We start from the raw sequence: 22,339 nt of genomic DNA, 5'->3' as shown, positions 1-22,339 counted from the left end.
CATTTTTCAATGAATAACTAATAACAATAATAAAACAAATAAATTCGTGATATAAATCAAAAATCGTCAAATAAATTCGTAATATATAAATTCGTGAAAAAAGCGCTTTCGACAAAATACTAAAATAGAGATCTATCGACAAAGACTACTCACTTCTGCCTAGCTAAATAGTATGAGATTGCCGCAGCTGATAGGGTGAATTTCGGAAGAGATCACATTTGGTGAGAATGCTCTCTCTGGTTATTTCATTTTCCGTTTTTTAAAAGCGCTATATGTTGAGCCACCTCAGCTGAATTTGGCATGTGACATTTTTAGCTGCAATCATTGGTCGATTTTCTAGCGTTGCCATTCGGGGAGTTGTAATGAGGCTTTTTTTTGTCGCCGTGTAAGTGAAATATATATAGAGATACCTTATATTTGTACATTTTGTGACCTACTACCATTTTTATTATATATTATTATTGTTTACCAAAGTAATCATTGTCTGACTGCTGCGAGGAGAGCGGAAAAATTCGAATTTATGAAGATAATGATGTAGATTTACAACATTAATTAGGCTTCCAGGCTTAGCACCATATTGATGTTGCCGAAAATGTGAACATATTATAGTTCAACCATCGTAACAAATATATCACGGTTGCCTTAAGGCTAACCGTGGAAGGTTTTCGTGGATTTCTTCTCCATTTAGCGCAAAACAGGTTAATTTCATAAATAAGTCCACCTCGAAGGCAAATTTCTCCCAATACTTGATCAAGGAGTTCCCTTGTCAAAAAAAATCAATCCAAAAAAGATTGGGTTAAAAATTACAAGACTACGGAGTCAGGCCCGTAGCCAGGGGGGGGGGACCGTCGGGACAAATCCCCCTCTCCCCTAAATTCTAGGATTCAAACTTTTTAGTCTTTCTTTGAGCCTCTCAGTAAATAGAGAAACAAAAACTGTCGAATCAGACCTTTTATTTACTAACTTTATTAAACATGTTTCGGGATATTCCGGTTTGTCCAAAAAAAGGAATCGAAAAATTTTCCTCAAATCCCCGTCGCATGTCCTTGTAAACTTTGTTTACAAATTGATTATAATTATTATGTAATATAAATTGAAAAATAAATATTACTCTCTTAAAATGAAAGAGTTATTTCCCCTACTCAAAAAAGAGTTAAATTTTTTAAACTCAACTTGAGTGAAATACATTCTTATTTGAGCGAAATTCTTGCTTTGCATTAACTCAAACTTGAGTGGTACTTATTAAGCAATATTTGAGTGCTTTTAGCTCAAACTTGAGCGATTTATTTATTATTTAATTGTGTGCGAGATATAGGCTGGAATTTCTATCGTTTTATTTTAAAAAGCAAACGATAATAAATCTAAATAAAATTGTTATGCTCTGTGATCTAAAGAGATTATGTCTTCCTTTTTATTTTACGTTTAATTTTTTTCTTCTGGAGAATATGTCATTTAATATTTTGAATTAAGAAAAATTAAAACAACTTTTAGTTCACAGCGGTATTTCTGAAGAAGACGCTGTTTTACTTTTCAGTAAGTAGATATACTTTGTTGTTTTTATTTTGAAAATACTTTTATTTTGAATGTGTTATATACACATTCCATTTAAATTAGCTGTTTTTCAGCGTTTTTTAATAAAATATACTATTCTTTCAAATTATTTGTCAAAAAAATTTACTAAAATTGAAAGTGTTAAATGTGGATGATTATGAAATATTAAGAAAACTTGATTCCCTGCTAGAATCTTTGTCAAAGCATGTGGGAATATATTATATCTGATAAGAGTTTTACAATTTTTTTCAAGTTTTAACATTTTATTTTAATGTAATAAATTTATATCAATGTTTCAGTTTTTTTTTATCTATAATTTTGGTACAAAGCATTTCTGGATAATTAATTTCATATCATTCTATACTTCTTTTATAAAAGATATTTACGAAATTATTGTTCATACAGTCTATAATTGCTGTTATTTAAATTGCTTTCTATTAATAAAGTTGGCTTTCTTAAATTTATGAAAGTTCACATCTGCAACATCCATTCATTCAAATCAGAATATTCAGATGTTCAATGTATTTTGTTATAAATATATCATTCAAAGAAAAAGTGGAAAATATTACATTTAAAAAAATTAAGCAGCATTTTGAATTTTTCTGTTTTTATCCTGTTTTTAATTTTTGTTTAATTGGAATTCAGAATTAATACTATTTTCTTATTTCATAAAGTATTTATCACATTATACAAACTATTTTTCCTTTGTTGCTAGCATAAAAGTTCTTACCACTTTTCTTCAAATTCAATTTTCGAGGCAAAATTAAAAATGCAGAATTAATATTTAATTAAAAGTAAAATGCTAATTAAAGTATTTGAAAATGCAAATAAATTAGAATTTTACAATAGTTATTGATTAATAGTAAAAAAATAGGAGCAAAATTAAAAGTAATATTTATTATGAGATATAGTTCAATTTGAATTTATATACCTATATCCCAACTGAAAATAAACTGTAGTTATTCTACAGAACTGAATTAATTTCGTAGTTTTTCTAGAGTTAACTGCAAATTTTCTGTAGTGCAATCTTAACTGTAAAAACACTGCAGTTATTTTGCAGCTAATGCGAAGTAATTTCTCAGTAATTTATTTCGAAAAAATTTTAGCTATTGTCTGCAAAATTACTGTAGTTAAAGTGAGGTCACTTGAAAATCATAAATTTAGAAAAAACTGAAACTTTAAATCCGTGGTCATTCTGCAGTAAATTTGAAGTAATTATGCAGTCATTGTTTCAGAAGTATACTTTCTGATGAATCTGCAGAAAAACTGCAGTTACTTTGCATTGTTGTAAAATTGAAAGAGTTTGATGTCTTCAATCTTGCTTTCCTGGCTGATATATTAAATTTTTATATCTTTTTGATTATATATTAATTTCTTACAATTAGGTAAAAATTCTAAACATATATATTGATAACGGAAATAATACACTATCTATATTCATAATAGTTAAAATTCATAAAATACATACTTGATTTAATTGTAATTATTTATAATTCAGAAGCGATACAATTTAATTATTTTAAAATATGCCTAAAATTAGGTATTTAAATATTTTTGTATTTTAGTAATTTTATTAAAAATGTCGTTTTCATTAATTTTTATTATTTATTTCTTTTTGACTTAAGAAAACTATGTTTGAGCAAAGTTTATGGTAAAAAGAATATTAAAGTAAAGTCAAGTAGTTAATGTTAATTAGTTAATTTTTTTATTCGAATTCATACTAAGCTAGGATTATTGCAGAACAAAAATTATACTTATTTTTTTCTAATCAAAACAAATATATAGTTCGGATTTTAAGCAAATTTATATAAAGAGTTTGCAAAATTGAGTTTGAAAAAGGGTATTTAATCCAGATTTTTTAGCTTTTAACGTCCTCTTCAAAAATTTATTAATTTCACTTAGTTTCAGAAATTTGTCTTAAAAAAATTTAGGCAATTTAAAACAATATACCTTTTTTATTGCTTGAAAATAAAGCTTTATAAATTAAACGAATAAATTTGTTCGAAAAAAAATGACTCATAGTATTTTCAATTGAACCTAAATGAGCATAATATTTATAAAACTGCTTAGTTTAAAAATTCGCTTAGAGCTCCTTACTTTTAAAAATTAAACTTCAAAGAAAAATGACGTAACTTAGGGGAAAGAAATAAAAACTCAAATCTACAGTGGTTAGGAATTTTTCATAAAAAAAACCTCTTAAATAATAATACATTTAATTCTTATTTTACCGTATACAATCAAAATAATTGGATAACCACAAAATGCTGCTATTCAAACTGTTAACTCTGAAAAAAAATTTTAATTGTGTTTTCACCTTATTTGATTTAACAAATAAAAACTTTATCCTCGCCAACAAGACCCAGCTCATGAAACTAATTAGTTCTTTGTAGCCGTCTTGTCACAGGACTGCAGCCGAGATGGTTAATCGGTCAATCTCACGACAGACGGGAAGCCAGTTCGAATCCCAGCCAGTGTCGATATGCTCACAGCGAAAACTTTCACAAGTACTATATTATCTAATTCGATATTTAAATTCAACAAATGTTAAGATAAAAAAAATTCCTATCTAAGGCCTTCTCTATCAAAAGGAATTTTCTTTAAACGAAAACTATAGTATTTTTTATCGCTTACGATAGATGGCACCACTAAATAAAAATTTCGAATATTAACAGTAAAAATTTTGACTGCAATTTACAAACTGAAATACTGAAAATCGCTCAAACACGAGTTAAAATCACTCAAGTTTGAGTGAAACGATTCACTCAGGTAATACTGAAAATCACTCAAACTCGAGTGAAAATAACTCAAGTTTGAGTGAATTTTTTTTCACTCAAATTGAGCTATTTCCATACAACTCTTTCACTTGAGTGATTTTAACTCCAGATGAGAAGGCCGGTTTTTTCTAGATGAAAGAGTTAAATAGCACTCAAGTTGAGTTATTTTCACTCGTTCATTTTAAGAGAGTATGTAATATTTTTTAATTACTAGTTTAACTTTTGCAAACAACAGAATAAACAATATTTGTTACAATGTTTTCCCCCTACTTTGCATGTCTGAAACCGGCCTTGCTTCTTACCATATCCCCCCCCCCCCGAAAAATATCCTGGCTACGGCCTTGTACGGAGTTGAACATTGGTAGTCATAAATTCAGTAGTAAAAAACTCAGCGACAGTTATGAAATATAAAATAAAACTATGAAGCAAGTATGGGTTAAAAATTACAAGACTACGGAGTTGAACATTGGTAGTCATAAATTCAGTAGTAAAAAACTCAGCGACAGTTATGAAATATAAAATAAAACTATGAAGCAAGTATGGGTTAAAAATTACTAGACTACGGAGTTGAACATTGGTAGTCATAAATTCAGAAGTAAAAAACTCAGCGACAGTTATGAAATATAAATAAAACTATGAAGCAAGTATGGGTTAAAAATTACAAGACTACGGAGTTGAACATTGGTAGTCATAAATTCAGTAGTAAAAAACTCAACGACAGTTTTGAAATATAAAATAAAGCTATGAAGCAAGTAAGGTCCTTAGGATGCATTTTATTAAGATATTTTACCATAATACTAAACTTTATTCAGTTTTTAATTGCACATTCCATACATGTATCTGAAGTCTGTAAACATAAAAGCAGATTTATAATTTCATAATTCACATAAAAGCAGATCTGTAATCATAAAAGCAGATTTATAATATAGATTTATAATTCACTGTTAACATCGCTTTACAGTGTAAAATGTGAAGGCAAAGGAGACTGGGAAATTGAATGTTGTTTTTCCTTTCAGAGTTTTATGAATCTGATGTCTTAATTAGTAAAACTCATTCAAATTATGCGTCGACCTTATATGATTGAAATCAGCTATATTAAAAGCTTCGTCGAAACGTTACAGCTGTGTGTAGACGCTGTTTAAGTTACGCATTCACTGTTTAACTATAAACAAATAAGAAGTGCAATTATAATTCATAGAAAAGAAATATTTAATGAGAGAAATGGGATGGCTTCTTTTCTCTATTTTAAGTCACTGACTTTTTAAAACATGGCAATTTAATCTTTTGAACCGAAGATATATTTTACTATTTACCTATTAAACATGAGTTTGAATTTAATCTTCTCTTTTTAAAAATTGGGCGGAAACAATTTTGCATTTTGTTAATAATAAGAAGCAAAGAAATCTAAAATTTTAAGAAGTAATTATATAATTAATTTTGAGCCAGTATCATTTTATGGATATTATTTTATTTTATGCATATTTTTTGGAATTAATTTTGAGTTTCTGTTATTTTCATCAAGAATTTTTAAAACATAGTAGATTTAATATTTTGAACAAACAAATTAAGACATGTTTAATTAGATCATATATACCTAAGTGTTCTAATCAGGATCTGGAATTAATTTGCATTTCTTTATTAATACGAAATAAACTGAAATAATAAGAAATATTTATTAAATATATGTTGATTTATGAAGAAAGATTTTTAATTTATTGCTGTTTTGTAAGAAAAGCCTGAAATTTAGCTCATTCTTCAGAAAAATCTAAAACTAAGCTTAGTTCTAGACATGTATAAAAACAAATTTAAATTGTTAAGTTCAACAACTCATTAAGTTCAACCACATTATAGTTCAAGTATAATATGATTCACTATATTATGCTTCAGATTTTTCGAGAGTGAACAGTTATTGTGCATATTTTTTGAGCCCCTCAGTGGACTGATCGTAAAGACACGTTTCCCAGCATATCACCGAAGTTAAGTATCACTGGCTGCGGTCAGTGAGCGGGTGGGTGACCACTTGGATCAGTCTGCGTAGGGACCGAGTGTGTGCGGTATTGGTCCTCGTTAAACTGTTCTATTGTAAAGTGCTCGACTTCGCGTGCAGGTCGTCGGGCTACCAAAGCGGGGGTGCCATAGTCTCCGCAGAAGATCAGAATTGTGATGGCATGTCCTCTGATGATCCTCACGGATGTTTCCCAAACCGTCGCCAATAGCCCATTGTGCAGCTCTAGCGCGACAGCAAATGAAATACAATAACAACATATTTTTTGAAGAGAAAATAACAAAGAGAAAGAAAGAAAGAAAGCTACCGATAAAACAAACAAATTATTAAAAAGAAACTTTAATAAATGAATCAGTCTAAATTTATTAAGTTTTTTTATTAGTTAATTTTAAGACGTTAATGATCAGTTTCTTATTGCCACTTTAATTTGTTATCATCTTACTTAAAATTTACTTGAAAATTTTCTCTTGCACGATACAACACGAAAGCATTTTTTACAAAATTAATGTTTTTTTCTTAACTAAACGGAAAAAAAACTAATTGATAAAAGTTTAAATCCCAGCTTATATTTCTGAATTATATTTAGGTGCAAGTTTGACTACCCAATTCCTAAACGTGATTGCATGAGATTTGAAAGAAAATATGATTGAGTATAACACCTTATTAAAGTTACAGTATTTATAGTTTAACTATGTTATGTTACACTATTGTAGTTCAGATGTAAAAATTAGAAATGCTGATAAAGCAGAAAAAAACTTAAATGAATAAATAAATTCTGAATTTTTGGTGTTTTTTAGTTAGTTTTAAAAGCGTTAGTTTTTTTTCTTTAGCTTGGTATCTGTCATCTCATCCAAAATTTACTTTAAAATTTCCTCTCGCTCGATAATGCATTTTACATTGCATTTTCCGCAAAACTAGTTTTTTTTTTTTTTAGTTAAGCGAAAAAGCTAAATTATTAAAGCTTAAATCCGTAATATCCTAACTTAATTTTCTACACTAATACCTTGCAAGATAATGGATTTATATTACTTTTACAACAAAATTAATTTTTTTATCTAAGCGGAAAAAAATTAACTAATCGAAGTTTAAATCCGCAATATGCCAGCTTAACTTTCTAAACTATTTTCGAAATCTGTTCGCACCATAGATAAATTCTGAATGAAGATGGACTAACTTTATCTAATCTTCAGCTCAGCGATCCGTATCTTCCGCGTTCTATCAATGATGTCTTTTGCGTTAATGGCCCAGAGACACAGATAAGAGATTATTGATTTTTCACAGCCCTGAATTTAAGTTATTGCTTCACTTGCAACCTTAGATTGCATTATTGCATCCGAGTGATTCGGCAGAAAGAGTTTGACGGAGAACTTTTTGCGGAAGTGGAAATGTAATGTATTGAGTTCCAAGCTATTTTTAGAATAGCGCTGATGTTTAAAGTAGAGAGATAGTAGAAGAGATAATAAAGTAACAGAAAATTAGAATTCATTTATTTTCCATCAGAGTTTGATATCCAGTGTGTTCACTAAGCATCACTCTTAATGCATATTTTTATAATCTTTCATAATGAAGAAAATTAAAATTTGCTCATTTAGTGTTGAAGTTTGATATTCAAGATGTTCAATAAGTACTACCCTTAATATATATTTTGTAGCATCTTACCCAAGAAACTAAAATTAAATCTTCTTGTTGTAATTTGATATTCAGTGTGTTCTCTAAATACCGCGTCCTTAAAGAAAATTAAATTTCACTTATCTTGTGCTGTGGTTAAATATTCAGAGTGTTCACTATGTTCCACGCCCTTAATTTTTATTTTTATAGCATTTTATGATCTATAAAATTAAAATTCACTCATCGTGTGTTGCAGTTTGATGTTCAAAAAGTTCACTAAGTACCACACGCTATTTATTTTTTTTAACCCTCGTCACAAGTAAAAAAGTTTAATAACAGGGATTTGCAAGTTTAACTAAAACAAACTTATTGTCAAGATGGACCGTTAGAGTTATGATCATTGCATACACGTTGTCATTGCATACACACATTGCATTGTTCAAAACTAAATTTTATCTTAACTGCTATGCCACCACTTTGCTCGGCACATGACAGGGGAAATTAATTAATGTATTTGTCGAAAAATATATTATAGCATCATGTATTAATGTCTGAAATATCTGGTTCGAATGTGAATACATAAAATTTTTTTTATTCATGTTCGTTAAGAAAACTGTGTAAAACTATATCACCTGATTGTGTTTCCTACGTGGAATAATCCCTTATATTTTCAAAATTTCAAGTAGTTGATTAAAAACTGCATAGTTTTTGATTAAAAAATTTTTAACAATTTTGAATGGCATATTTAGTGGCACATGATAGCATTAACAAAAATGAGTGCTGTAGTTTTAATCCCACTGTCCATGAAAGAGCTAAGGTAGGGAAAAACAAAAACGCCATCAAAATCATTCTGCTGAAGGCGGGAATAAAAACAACAAAATATGTTTGATAGTTGTGGAAACATGGATGAGGTGAAGAAGATTATTAAGAACATAACAAAGTTTCATTAGGCAATCAAAAAGGTTTTCATTCTGAATAGATCAGACCGACAAACTGGTTGTTCTTATCCCGCATTTCTCAGAAATGATTAGCCAGATTTCATTAGCGTTTTTTCCTTCCTCTCTTAAATATTAATTAGTCTTGATAGGTGCAACGTAATTTGACAACAAGTAAGTTAAAAAATTGTGAGGAAAAAAAGCAGAAAAATTCTCATTTGTTATGGTTTTTAAAAATAATATTTTTCCTTCCTTGAAATTAAATTCATGACCATAAAATTATTGAAATGTGATAAATATTGGTGAAATGGCTTCCCAGAAAACGGTAGGCGAATGGAAAAAGTTAGATATATGTTCAAATTCAGTCAATTTTTTAATCAGCTTGAATGGCAATAGAACTTTTATTTCATGCAATGCAGTGTTATTCAATGATATTTACAGTAATAAATATCAATTAGCAGGTGCTTCTAAATTTTAGGAATTTTGAAATGTTAAGGGAAATTTAGGTGACAAAATTGCAATTAATATAAAAAATATAATGGATTTGGAACGCAATTATGTTTTTTTCAAAAAATTAAACTTAAATTTACCCCCCTTGCATAATGTTAAAAATATATTTACAAATTTTGAACTAAAGTAATTAAAGGAAAATAGAGACTCTACTTATAAATTTCAATGTATAATTTGAGTAATCTTTATGTCAATTATTTTCAGAGAAAAATTTCGGAGTTGAAATAAAATACGCAAGCAGTTTTTTCTCTTTTTTATTTAAACTATTTAAGTTGCAATAAATTGGTAAGAAAATTTATTCTAAATATTTATTAAGATTTTATGATTAAAGATTATTTTAATGAATAAAAGATTAAAAATACCAAAGATCAAAATGGAATTTTTTTTTAAAAAAATATAGCGAATGGAACGTCTTGCTTAAAACTAAATTCTTTTAAAAATGACAAAAATTATACATTATTTTTTATCAAAATTAATCTCACCAACAAAATATGTTATTTCAGTACGAAATAAAAACGTAGGGAAAAATAGCTTTAAATGATGCGAAGAAAAATTTATTTTCTTGAATAAATTATCTCTTTTTTAATGGTAGTTGTCACTAATTGCAGATTTCCATTAACTTAATTACTGTGGTGTTTACTTTTTTTACCATTCCTTAGAAAAATTTTGATGTCAGGCTTATTCTTAAAGTCATTATGTGGTTTTAAATCTTTTAATGGACTAAACCCCGTTACATTTTATTACTCATTGACATGTTTTTACTATATTTTATTTATAAGTCATTTACGTTATTTTAAGATGAAAAGTTCTGCAAATCATTTAAAGATGTTTTCAAATCTTCATTTTCTTTATATAAATATTGTTTTATAATAGCATATAAATTCTAACAACGTTTTGTATAAAATGTATTTAACGATGATTTAGTTGTTAAAGCACTTAATAGTGATTCTAAAGAGTTGGAATTCTATACTTGATGGCCCAACTCCAATATTTAATCTCGTAAAAACAAAAAACTATGTCAAAATATTTTTTGCTTAAAATGCATTTAACGATCGTCTAGTGGTTAATGCACTAAACAATGATTGGATATTTCGGTTTTTAATAACAAACTTTAACAAGAAATGTCATTACCATACATTCAAATAATTTTCAAGATTTCTTTTGAAAGAGATTGAATATTTTGGTTTTTAATACCAGAACTTTAACAAGAAATGTCATTACCATACATTCAGATAATTTCCTAGATTTTTTTTGAAAGAAATTGAATATTTTGGTCTTTAATACCAGAACTTTAACAGACATGTCATTACCATGTTTTGAGATAATTTTCCAGATTTCTTTTGAAAGAGATTGAATATTTTGGTTTTTAATACCAGAACTTTAACAAGAAATGTCATTACCATACATTCAGATAATTTTCCAGATTTCCTTTGAAAGAGATTGAATATTTTGGTTCTTACTACCAGAACTTTAACAAGAAATGTCATTACCATATATTCAGATAATTTTTTAGATTTTGTTTTTTATTTCTAAAACAAAGTCATTAAACATTGTTCCAGTCACCTAAATTTCTATATTCATAACGGAAACGACTATTTTTCAGTTTCTCCAGATTTTAGCAATTGAAAGTTCCGTGGACAACATTATTTCCGCCATTTTCTGAAGCATACAAAATCCGGCAAAGAATCGAATCTAGTTTTGGCTTTTTCCATTATTTTCCGTGACTTTATTCTTCCTGCATTGACATTTCCGTTCCCCTTTTTTTTCCTTCATTTTCCACAGCTTTTTCCGAAATTTCTTGCCACAATGGTGTGATGCTTTCCACTAGTATTTTCATCTAAGAACGCCTTTTCACCTTATTGATCGGTGATTCGACAAGGCTGGCAATACTTAGCCCGTTTTTAGATCAATTTTGTTTTACTAGTAGTTCACGTATCTAATACTTCTCTTTTATTAGATTTTATTATGCTCCGCCTTAACAAAAAGATGTTTCCATGAAGTTAATCTTTTCATTTTTTGATGAGATTTATTTGTAGAAAAAATAAAGCAAATCTAATAATGTTCCGCGAAGTTGGTATTGCTTTACTCTTTTAAGAGTGAAGTTGTATTTATTTTGAGAAGGGCGCTTTTAACAAATATTTTGTTCTTTAATTCAATATTGAGAGAATATACAAAAACTGAGTAAAGTTTATTATTCGGTATGTTTTTTTTAAGTTTTTTTTCGATATGTTTTCTTTCTGAGAAATTTATTTTGTGTTTAAATTTTAATTTATAACTTTATTACTATTACACGGAGAAACGAAATATGGTAAAATTACTGCACTAAATGGTAATAACATTTCGGACAATAATAATAAACAAATTTAGTAATAAACAAATCATAATTTTGGTAATAAGACCAAAAATATACGGTATTTAAACCAATGCCAAAAAATGCCTTATTTTTACCGAAAAATGTCCATATAAGAAGATAATAATAATGAATTTTTTTTGCTAGTTTTGTAAGTTTTTACACATAGTAAAACAAACTATTTTTTTTTTAAATTTTATATGAATTTTTCAAAAAAAGTTGTCGAAACTAGTCGGATACCTTAACAAAATAATGAGTCGGACTAGACTCTCCAGAATGTATGCTCTGAAAAATTGTTTTCTTCTTCTTCTTAGACACAACAGCCGGTTACCGGCCAAGGTCGTCTCAGTCAGTTCACCCCATCTAGATCTATTCGATGCTATATTTCTCCATCTATTAATTCCAAAGTCTTTCAACCACTTTTCTGCTCTATCTAACCATCTTGTTCTAGGCCTTCCTCTTTTTCTCTCTGGTATTTGGAAGGTTATTTTTTTAACAAGAGTTTCATCGCTATATCTAAGAAAATGTCCTAGCCACCTTATTTGAGAAACCGTGATTATTTTTACGAAAAAATTTTGTAATTCGCCTTAATTATGATTACGAAACAACCATAAGAGTTTTTTTTTCATCAGGAATTTTTACGAATAAATAATTCATAACGCCATTTTCTTAGACTGAAAAATTAAAAGCGAGTTTCATCCTTTTTTAATCGTAGAAAAAAGGCGTTTCTTTTAGTTGTAGCACAGGTAACGTACTCATAAAAATTATTTTTATTGTACTTATTTTGAAATAATTTTTCCTACGTCTTTGCTTGAGTTTAGCAGTATCGCTAAAATAACTGTGTTTATCTGACGTTGTTATATATAATGCATAAATATATATTACTTTAAAATCCAGATGAGATTTTTATATGTGAATGAATAGCTGAATCATGGTTTAAAAAAAACTGCCAAAAACCAGTTCCTACTTGAACCAAATCACCAAAAAAATAATAAATATACCATTTGAAACTTGATTAGCACAAAACTATGGTTCAACTTGAAGAAACTTAAAATATTCCTTAAGATGTAGAAAATCTACCTTCTATTAAGGTTCAACATAACGATATTATGGTTCAAGTACTAGATATCATGATTCAATGTACCGATATTATGGTTCGACTCTTAGAAATATGAACAAGTTTAAAATCTACTTAATGATATGGCAAACCTACATGATATTTAAGTTTAAGATGATAACATTATGGTTCAAGATTACGATATTATAGTTCAATTCAAACAAAAATACGGTCAAATTTTAAAACTTCTTAATATAGTAAATCTACATGCTATTTAAGTTGAAGGTAATAATATTATGGTTTAAGCTAACGGTTTTTAAGGTTCAAGATTACAATATTATGGTTCAACTCATAGAAATGTGGTCAAATTTGAAATCTTCTTAAAAATGCAGCAAATCTACATGTTATTAAAGTTCAAGGTAACTATATTATGGTTTAAGATAACGGATATTATAATTCGAAAATAACAATATTGTAATTCACTTTGAACAGAAATATAGTCTTATTTTAAATCTCTTTAATGCTGCCGCAAATCCATACGATAAGAAGTTCAAGCTATACTGCCGCAAATCCATACAATAAGAAGTTCAGCGATATATTTTTGTTCGACTTGAACAAAACTATGGTTAAATTTCAAACATTTTGAAGGCTGCAACCTATATATACGATATTAAAATTCAAGGTAACGTTATTAAGGTTCAATATAACGATATTACTTTCAAACTTGGAACAGAAATATATTCCTATTTCAAACCTCTTTAATACTGAAGCAAATCTACACGAAAAAGTTAAAAGTAACGATATTGTGGTTCGACTTGAGCAGAAATGTTGTTCAATTTAAAACGTTTTGAAATCTGAGCCAATATGTACGATATTAAAACTATTAGCGATATTAAAGTTAAAAACAACGACTTTATGGTTCAAGATAGCATAATTATTTTTCAACTTGAACGGAAATATGGTCCTATTTTAAACCTCATTAATGCTACAGCAAATATATGCTATAAAGTTCTAGGTAACAATATTGTGGTTTTACGGTTTTAAGGCTGCAACAAATATACACCATATTTAAGTTCAAAGTAACGATATTAAGGTTATAGATAATATTATGGTTCCAGATAGTGATATTATGACTGGAACAGAATTGTGGTTCAATTTAAAAACTATTTTATTACTGCAGAAAATGTACATGATACTAATGTTCAAATGTTATTTTGGTTTAAGAATGAATCTATTTTTTTAAGAGAGTTCGCCACAGATTTCAAAATTAGTTTTTGGGTAAAAAAGAATTTAAAAATTCTAATTCACATTTGAAAATTCGCTTGCCTTTTCTTTTTAAAATATTTTTTTTTTGGTCTTTTCTTTTCTTGTTTCTACATCCCTTGTAACTTATAAATATTATAAAAACAAAATTTTTGTTTCAGTTTTAGGTTTGAAATCACAGATTTTAAAATCTAGTTTTGGGTAAAAAAAGAATTAAAAAAATAAAAATTACACTAAAAATCCAAGTGCCTATTCTTTTTAAAATATTATATCCTTATAATACATATATAGTTATTTTAAATACAAAACTAAATTTATAGTCTAAGATTTAAACCCACAGATTTTAAAATCAAGTTTTGGGTTTAAAAAAATTAAAAAAATTTCAATTCCCATTGAAAATTTTTGTGTCTATCCTTTTTAAAATACTTGCATCTCTTCTAAAATATAATAATCTTAGTAAAAAAATAAAATTTATCGTCTTATCGTCTCACAATTATATTTTTTTTTATTTAATTCAAAATAATCAACTATTTATTGCAAATGGAATAGTCTTTTGGGATAAAGAAAATTAATTTAAATGATACAAAGAAAATTTTTTAGACAAACTTATCTATTAAGTGTAATCTAATTATCTAAGCTTCTTCGGATAATAAAAATAACATCTTGCACCTGCTACCTCCACTCTGAACAAATAACCTAAATATATTTTCTTTTGAAAAATCTTTCCAAACAAAACAAAAAAATACATCGTACTGTCATGTTTTATTAATGAAGACAAGATGAGAAGTTTCTCCATGAAATCATACGTTATTTTCAGAAGCATATCTTAGGATTTTTTAGAGTGTTTTCTAGACTGCGATAGAATATCTCAAAATTTGTAGACGCCATATGATTCATTTGAAAGTAAGGTTAAAAAATAAGTCTTCTATTATTTATTTAAAGAAGTCAATTTCTGTAATATTTAAAATGAATAACTTTTTATTTAAAATGTTAAATGTAATTTTTTATGTGTTTAAATTTTTCATGATGTATTACGTTTTATCAAAAAGAAGTATGAGGTTTCAGTTTTTAAAGGAGAGATTTTAATATTTAAAAGAAATGTTTCATTTTTTATATGAGAGATTTTTATTCGGGATATCACAATAGGTAGAATTATTGTGTGTCTTTTCTTTAAAAAGCGGACATTTTTTAAAACATTGAACGTATTATAAATATTGAAAATTTTCAGACATATTTAATAAATAATTCTAAGAAAATGAAGCAGTTAGATATTACTTGTTACGTTTATCGTAAACATTTTGCCGTCTCTTTGGCTTCTTACGGTAATTCTAATCACCCTAGTTATCAAAAAATATCTGCATTTTATACTTTCGTTTTCCGCACTCTAAACGTTTGCTCTGGCTCTTCTTCTTGAAACTCCGAACTTAACTTCCTCCTCTCGCTGGCTGCTAACAGTGAATTTAACCCTTCTATAGCTGATTTAGCTCTTGCTAAACTCACTAGACCCAAACACCCCTCTTCCTCTAATCCTTACAAAGGACTTGTTACTTTACCATTTTTTCTCCCATTTGTTATAAAATTGCTAATATCCTTTCCCATTTTGGTTTTATTATTTAATTAGCTGACCGGTGGTGGAGTGGTAGCGCTTCGCGCTCCTGTGCCACTGGTCCTGGATTTGATCCTCGGGCCGGGCAAGGTTGACTCAGCCTTTCATCCCTTCAGTGGGTCGATAAATGAGTACCAAGCATGCTTGTGAACTAAACACTGGGGATTTCGCGTTCGGCTGACCACCTAACCGGAACATCTGCTCCTGCACCCCAGAGCCCAAGGTCAAGAAAGCTGAGATGGGCACAGTAGGCCTTGGCCCTCTATGGGCTGTCGCGCCAATGAGTTTAGTTTAGTTTATTTAATTAGCTATTATTCAATTTAACTATTTAATTTAACTATTAATTATTATTTAATTATGTTTTTATTATTATTGGTTAAGTCATTTTAGGTCTGTTAACAAAATTAAATTTAAGTCTCTTAAATATCCTATTAGTTTTGATAATCGCTTATTAGTGTGATCTTGGCTACATCGGACAAACTAAACACATTTTAAAATTTAGATTTAAAGAGCACGATTAATATCTAAGTTATCAAGAATACGATAAATCATCAACTGCTACACATTGTTGGAATCTTGAATAGAAATTCAATTTCTACAATGAAAAAAATTATGTCCACCCCATTCACATCAGCTCATCTTGATTCCCTGGAATCTTGTTTTGTTCATGTGACTGCTGATTCCCTTGTTAACAAAATTTGTTCCTCGCCACCTCTCATGGAAATGCATTTTACCCTGATTTGCCCCTCTCGGCCACTGTAGTTTTCCATGTTCTGTTTTATATTTAAAATCGCTCTTGTGTGTGCTTCTTCTATAGGCGCCTATTTTTTAGCGTCTAAAACATACCGACTATTATTTTCAATTAATTTATTTTTGAAGCGAATAAAGTTTTTAATTCAAGTAATTTTCAGACATAATTAAAAAAATATTATGTATATATATATATATATATATATATATATATATATATACATAATATTGCTTAAATTTGCTGAAACCTTAACATAATGTCAAGTTGAACCGTAATATTATACTTGAAGCGTAGTTTTTCAGACAGATTCTCATAAACTCGAGTACTGTCTGGCTATCACGAGTTAAGTTCTCAGTGAGGTTGCTTTCAATAAGATTGGAGGCTTATCTCGTGATTCTGAACAGTATAGGATCCTAAATTTCAACTTGAATAGTAAAACTAACCCTACTAAAGTTCAGGCAAATTGACACTGTTTTATGGTTCAAAGCAACAGATATTAGAACTATTGTTGAGTTTTGTCCTTTTATTTAATTAATGTATATGATATTTCATAAATTTATAATAAATCTTAAATAATCATTTCGTAAACCATATAGAAAAGGTTAACAATTTACCACTTGTTTAAAAGTGTTAATTTAATTTAAAAATGTCATTTTTATTGATTTTTCTACTTTAAATAAAATTAACACAAACCTTCAGAGAAGTATTTACGAACTTTTTTCTTTGAAAATGCATAAAACATGATTTGTTTTCAATTTATAATCTATTCTGAAGTTTTTCAGTAAAAATTTTTAATATCTTTTGATATCGGTTTTCTATTACAATTCATAATAATTGTTAAAATAAATTAATTCCATAATTTATTCAAAAACAATTCGATAACTTATTCTATTTTCATTCGATTTACATAGTAATTTAACTAAATATATGTTATCAATGCAGTTTTTCTTGATTAAAAGATTTTTATAAAAATATTTCTAACAAAATTGAAGCGTAATGAAAAAAAAAGTCACATTAACATTAAAAATGTATCTTAATGAAACTCAAAAACCGTAAACACAATTAAAAGACGACAAGATATGATGAAACTAAGGCATTAAACACGCTATTAAATGTTTAATGTAGAGAAAATATATGGTACATGAAATGGATTAATCATAAAACTCAAGCAATTGTACTTAAAAAAACTTTTGAATAAAAATTATTATTTTTATGTAAAATTAACAGCAAAAATGAGCATAACAGATTTAAAAAATACGGTAATAAGTGCACAATATAAAAAAAGACACATGTAATTTTTTTAACCATAACAATTTCATTTAAATAATACTATTCGGTTAATATTTATATAAAATGTGATATTAGTTGAGTAATGAAATGGAAACATATGTTATGCATGTTTATTAATATATGTTATGTATTATTATAGTAATGTTATGAAAAGATACTTACAGTCATAGACAGTTTAAGAAAAATGATTTTATGATTTATATTAAATTTGGTAATAATTGTGCAATGTTATGAGAGAGCATAAAACATTTACATTTATTAACAATTTACGAAAAATAAAAATGAGGAAATACATATAGTTTAGGGAAGTAATTTATTTTAAGTATATAAATACATTTAAAAATTATTTAAAAACATATGCAATAACATTTTAAAAACCTATCCAATGACACAATAAAAATGTTTTAAAAGCAAATTAAAAAAAATACTTTCGTTCATAAAATAGTAATAAGTGTATAATATAAAGAAAGGACATAAGCTTGTAATTTTTGCAATAGTAAGTATTTTACAAAAATAAAAGAACTCTGTTTAGTTATTATTTATATAAAATGTGATAATAAGTAAGATATGCTAGGAAACATTTTTTGCAATAAGAGGCTGTTTACGAAAAAATAAGAATACGATGGTATAATTTATATTAAATGTAGTAATAATTGGGAAATGTTATGAGACAGCATAAATTTACAACTCGGTTTACGAAAAATAAAAAAATAAGGTAAAACATACGCTTTAGGGATGTAACGTTACTGATATAAAATAAATTTAAAAATGATTTAGAAACATGTTCAATAGCATTTTAAAAATGATTTTACAACATTTGCAATAAACTTATTCAAATTGTTTAAAAAGCAAATTTAAAAAAAAAAATACTCGGTTATAAATACAGCAAAACTGGGTGTGGTTGAATAAAGAGAAATTTAATCTGAAGGTCTGGTCATGATCTAAATTTTTACAACCCAAATATTTGCAGCAATTAATGAATTGAATTCACAGTTTTTGCTATATCGTTTCGTTATGGGTACCTCCCTAGTGGCCAAATTGAGACACGTAATTATGCGTGCTCAGCATTATTACATCTGAGTTTACACACTTAATATTAAGTATTTCGTAGTTCAATGACCCAACACATAGGAAGTTTATGTAGGTTTGCAATTTATTGGAGGGAAATACCTGGGCAACTAGATTTTAACACACTACCGACCGAGTAAATTATTTGCACAGAAACAAGCACAAACTTTTATTTGATTTCTTCGATAAGTATCAGCTGTTTGAGTAGAGTTCAGATTTAAATATTTCTAAAATATTGCAATATATTAAAAGGAGAAAATTAATGGTCGCCATCGGCCACAGACTTCTCTGTGATTTCTGCGGTATATTGAAGTCATTTAAAACATTTCAGAAATGGTTTTGAAAAGTGTTGCAAAAAAGATGACATTTCCCAATTCAAGTCAATACGTTTTATGAACTAAATAAAAGCGTTTTTGAGATTATTCTGTTACTTTTTAAATATATCAAACTGTAATAAAGCTGCAATTTAATAACTAAGCAATCCTATACACATCAAGGCGGTTAAAATCACTGCAATACTTAAATGAACTTTTCTTTTCCAAGCTAAAATACAATACTCTTTTAAACAGTGACTCGAGGCTCAAAACTTTTAATTAAATTGAAAATCCTTTGACAAACAGTCGTTATCATTATTAAAAGCTTTAACAGAAAGGTTGCATACTTTACCAACCCAAACATTCGACATTAATTAATTTTTTTATGTAGACCAAGCAGAATCAGGCATTGTATCTCTCTTCATCTTTAGAAGAACTGTCAGAATATTTTTCTGCCGTTGTTTATTGATTAAAGGAAGAAAGTATTTAGCGTCAGGAAGAATACTTGCAGAATAAACCACTCTTCCCTTAGGGACAATATTAGATTGCAATCCTGCTTTGCAGGAGGAAAGCTCCAAGTTGTCCAGTGGGAGCTTTCTCTTTAATAATGAAGGAGCTTGCTGATGTGATAGGTGATGGACCCCTGAGGGCTCCGCTGTCAGCCTTGGTGTTTGAGCAAGGCATAAATTCCCTGCATTACGTGGCTCTGTCAGGTGAACTTGGTATTTAGTGTATGTATAAACAAAGAATTCGTTATTTGCAAATGGCAAGAAAGTCTGGTTCATTGTTTATCTTTGAAAGTCATTATTCATACTTGTTAGCACATAAAAAATGGACATTCATTCAATGAATTAAGGCTGCTTTCTCCTTATAAAGAATTTTTTTTGAAAAAAACAGCACATTGTTTTAAGACATTGCGTGAGGTGAGCTTGTTGTAACTGGGGGTATAAACAAGGAATGAATTCACTATTTGTGATTGGCAATTTAGTCTAGTTCATTGTTTATTTTTAGAAACCATAAGTTTTTGTTAGAATATAAAATATTGGATACTAGTTTGATAAAGTTTAATACCTCCCTACAAGAGTGCAAGAAAAAAATTCATCTCCGCTTTTTCTGTTGAAAATGTGTTGAAATTAATGTATTTACACTATGAATAAGTACAGTCGGCAAAAAAAAAGATATCGCCCTGAATAACTTTCGTTCTAACGATCGGATTTTCGTGAACTAAGTGTCAATCTTAATGGTTCCTGGGAGTGACCTCTAATACGCTAATTAATTAGCGCTAACTATTAATTAAGTTACGAAATCAGACACAAAAACGTACTTTCTCTGAATAAACATACATTTTTTTTTTACATATTTGGAATCCTGACCCTTGAAATAGGAGGGGGTTGACAAAATTTTGAAAAAAATGGGTCGTAAATTGGGTCACAATAAAGCTCTATGTATTTGGTGATAGTCCAGAAAACAGCCAACAAAAGTCGCCGCCGCAAATGAATATTTTAAGATAACACATAGACTAATTCAAAAGAGGAATGCTTAGTTTTTCTTTAAAAAATAATTAATTTTAATTTTTCTCAGCTTCTACTAAATAAAAACAGTTGAAACTTCAGGTTTTTCAATTGAAAAATATGTAGATTAATATGGTATAAAAAAAATTCACGCCTTATAATTCAAAATTTTTTCATTCTCAATGTAATTAAATAATAAAAAATAATAAATGATTATTAAGAATTATTTTTTGCTTGGAATTACCTTTGGGGTAATGATTTTTATGAGTGGGTGGAATTTTTTTTGTATTGCTTAATTAGATTTTAAAATATGACTAAACACGCAAAAAATAAAATTAACATTAAGGGGTCCAAACTTTGAATCGCTCTCCTGACCAAACTATGGGGACTATATTTCCCTGATTGCGGCTGCTATTTTGAAGATAAAGAATCCAAATACATAAAAAAAATATATGTTTATTCAGAGAAAATTTAGAGAAAGTACGTGAAAATCCGATAATTAGAACGAAAGTTATTTAGGGTGATATCTTTTTCTGCCGACTGTACATGAACCTTTTTTCAGAATTCTATTTTTAAGAACTATTTGTAGGAAAACTACATGTTTTTGATCCTGGCTAGACTATGCAGTTAACTTCTGATCTTGTGCTTTTTTCTCTCCAAGCTTCTGCTTCAAATTAACAGGAAAGTTTACAGCAACAACAGAATTAACATGGATCTTATTGCAAGTAGTAACTTAAGATGAACTAGAGACATAACAGAACTAGAGAGCGAATCATACAACCGTATGGATTCAAACAAACACCTGAGCTATATTTTAGCTGAATTCATCGGAGAGCTATGCTAATACTATTATTCAAACCTTTCTCAACTTGAAAATAAACTTCGTATTCTTCTTGTCTTTGCATCCGAGAGCATCCCGTCAGAGTCTGTCAGATGCTTGTTGTTTCCTATTAGTAAACTCTAATTAGTAAAACCTCTAGTTAATAAACTTAAAGTTTAATGCCAGTGTTGAATTCTTGAAGGATAACAGCTTAGTAGGGTTGTTATCTTTTCTGATCTATATAAATGTCCGAGATACCTTTTTAGCTTTGATTTTATGACTTTGATTACTTGGGACAATACTCTGTATCTCATTTGACTCATGGAGTACAAATTAAATTAAACACATGTTTACTTATGTATTATCTTTAATCTTCCTAACAAATTAACACACTCTAAAGAAATTACTCATAAACTTGTCTAAAGATGTAGATAAGGGATAAAACAAAATTTACAATCTTTGAAGATGTTAAAGTGTTATGGTATTTTGACAAAACCCAGGTTATAATCTATAGACACGTATTTACTAAAATCTGAACCTGCACCTAGTTGTTCTCTGTGTCGTGTCGACATTGCTATTAAACATATTTTAACTGACTACAAACGATTCGAGCATTTGAGGAACAAACTTTTTGGCAGCTTTTATCCTGATCTTCAATCTCTGCTTGGTGGCCCTATACATCAGAACCTTTAAAATTTATCAAGGCTATAGGACTTCATTCTGTACTTCGAGAAAAAATATATCAGTTTGACCAAGAGACCTAGATTTCAACCTAGTGACTGACGCAGTATAGCCATTTCTGACTCTTGTGCCATTAAACTCCGACCAACCAACCGTTAAAGTGTCATGGTAACGTCCCAACCTCTCAAAACCTTTAATCTATTGACCAAATGTTTAGTTTACTGGGATTGAACTTGATAATATGA

General features: G+C 28.4%; 2 protein-coding genes across 9 annotated transcripts in view; one reads left to right on the top strand and one right to left on the bottom strand.

Annotated features, from left to right (window-relative positions):
• LOC107436498 (sulfotransferase 1C2A) overlaps window positions 1-22,339 on the top strand; it is a 148,198-nt gene that overhangs the window by 54,210 nt on the left and 71,649 nt on the right. The gene's annotated exons all lie outside the window — the stretch shown is intronic.
• The window catches only part of LOC107445793 (uncharacterized), a 124,349-nt gene that overhangs the window by 61,145 nt on the left and 40,865 nt on the right, over window positions 1-22,339 (bottom strand). The gene's annotated exons all lie outside the window — the stretch shown is intronic.

This window comes from Parasteatoda tepidariorum, chromosome 4 (assembly GCF_982258835.1).
Source record: "Parasteatoda tepidariorum strain Cologne lab strain chromosome 4, Ptep-v5.0, whole genome shotgun sequence".
In the NCBI taxonomy this organism is placed as follows: domain Eukaryota; kingdom Metazoa; phylum Arthropoda; class Arachnida; order Araneae; family Theridiidae; genus Parasteatoda; species Parasteatoda tepidariorum.
The sequence above is the reverse complement of the archived record's forward strand: the minus strand, read 5'-3'. Positions and strand labels throughout refer to the sequence as shown.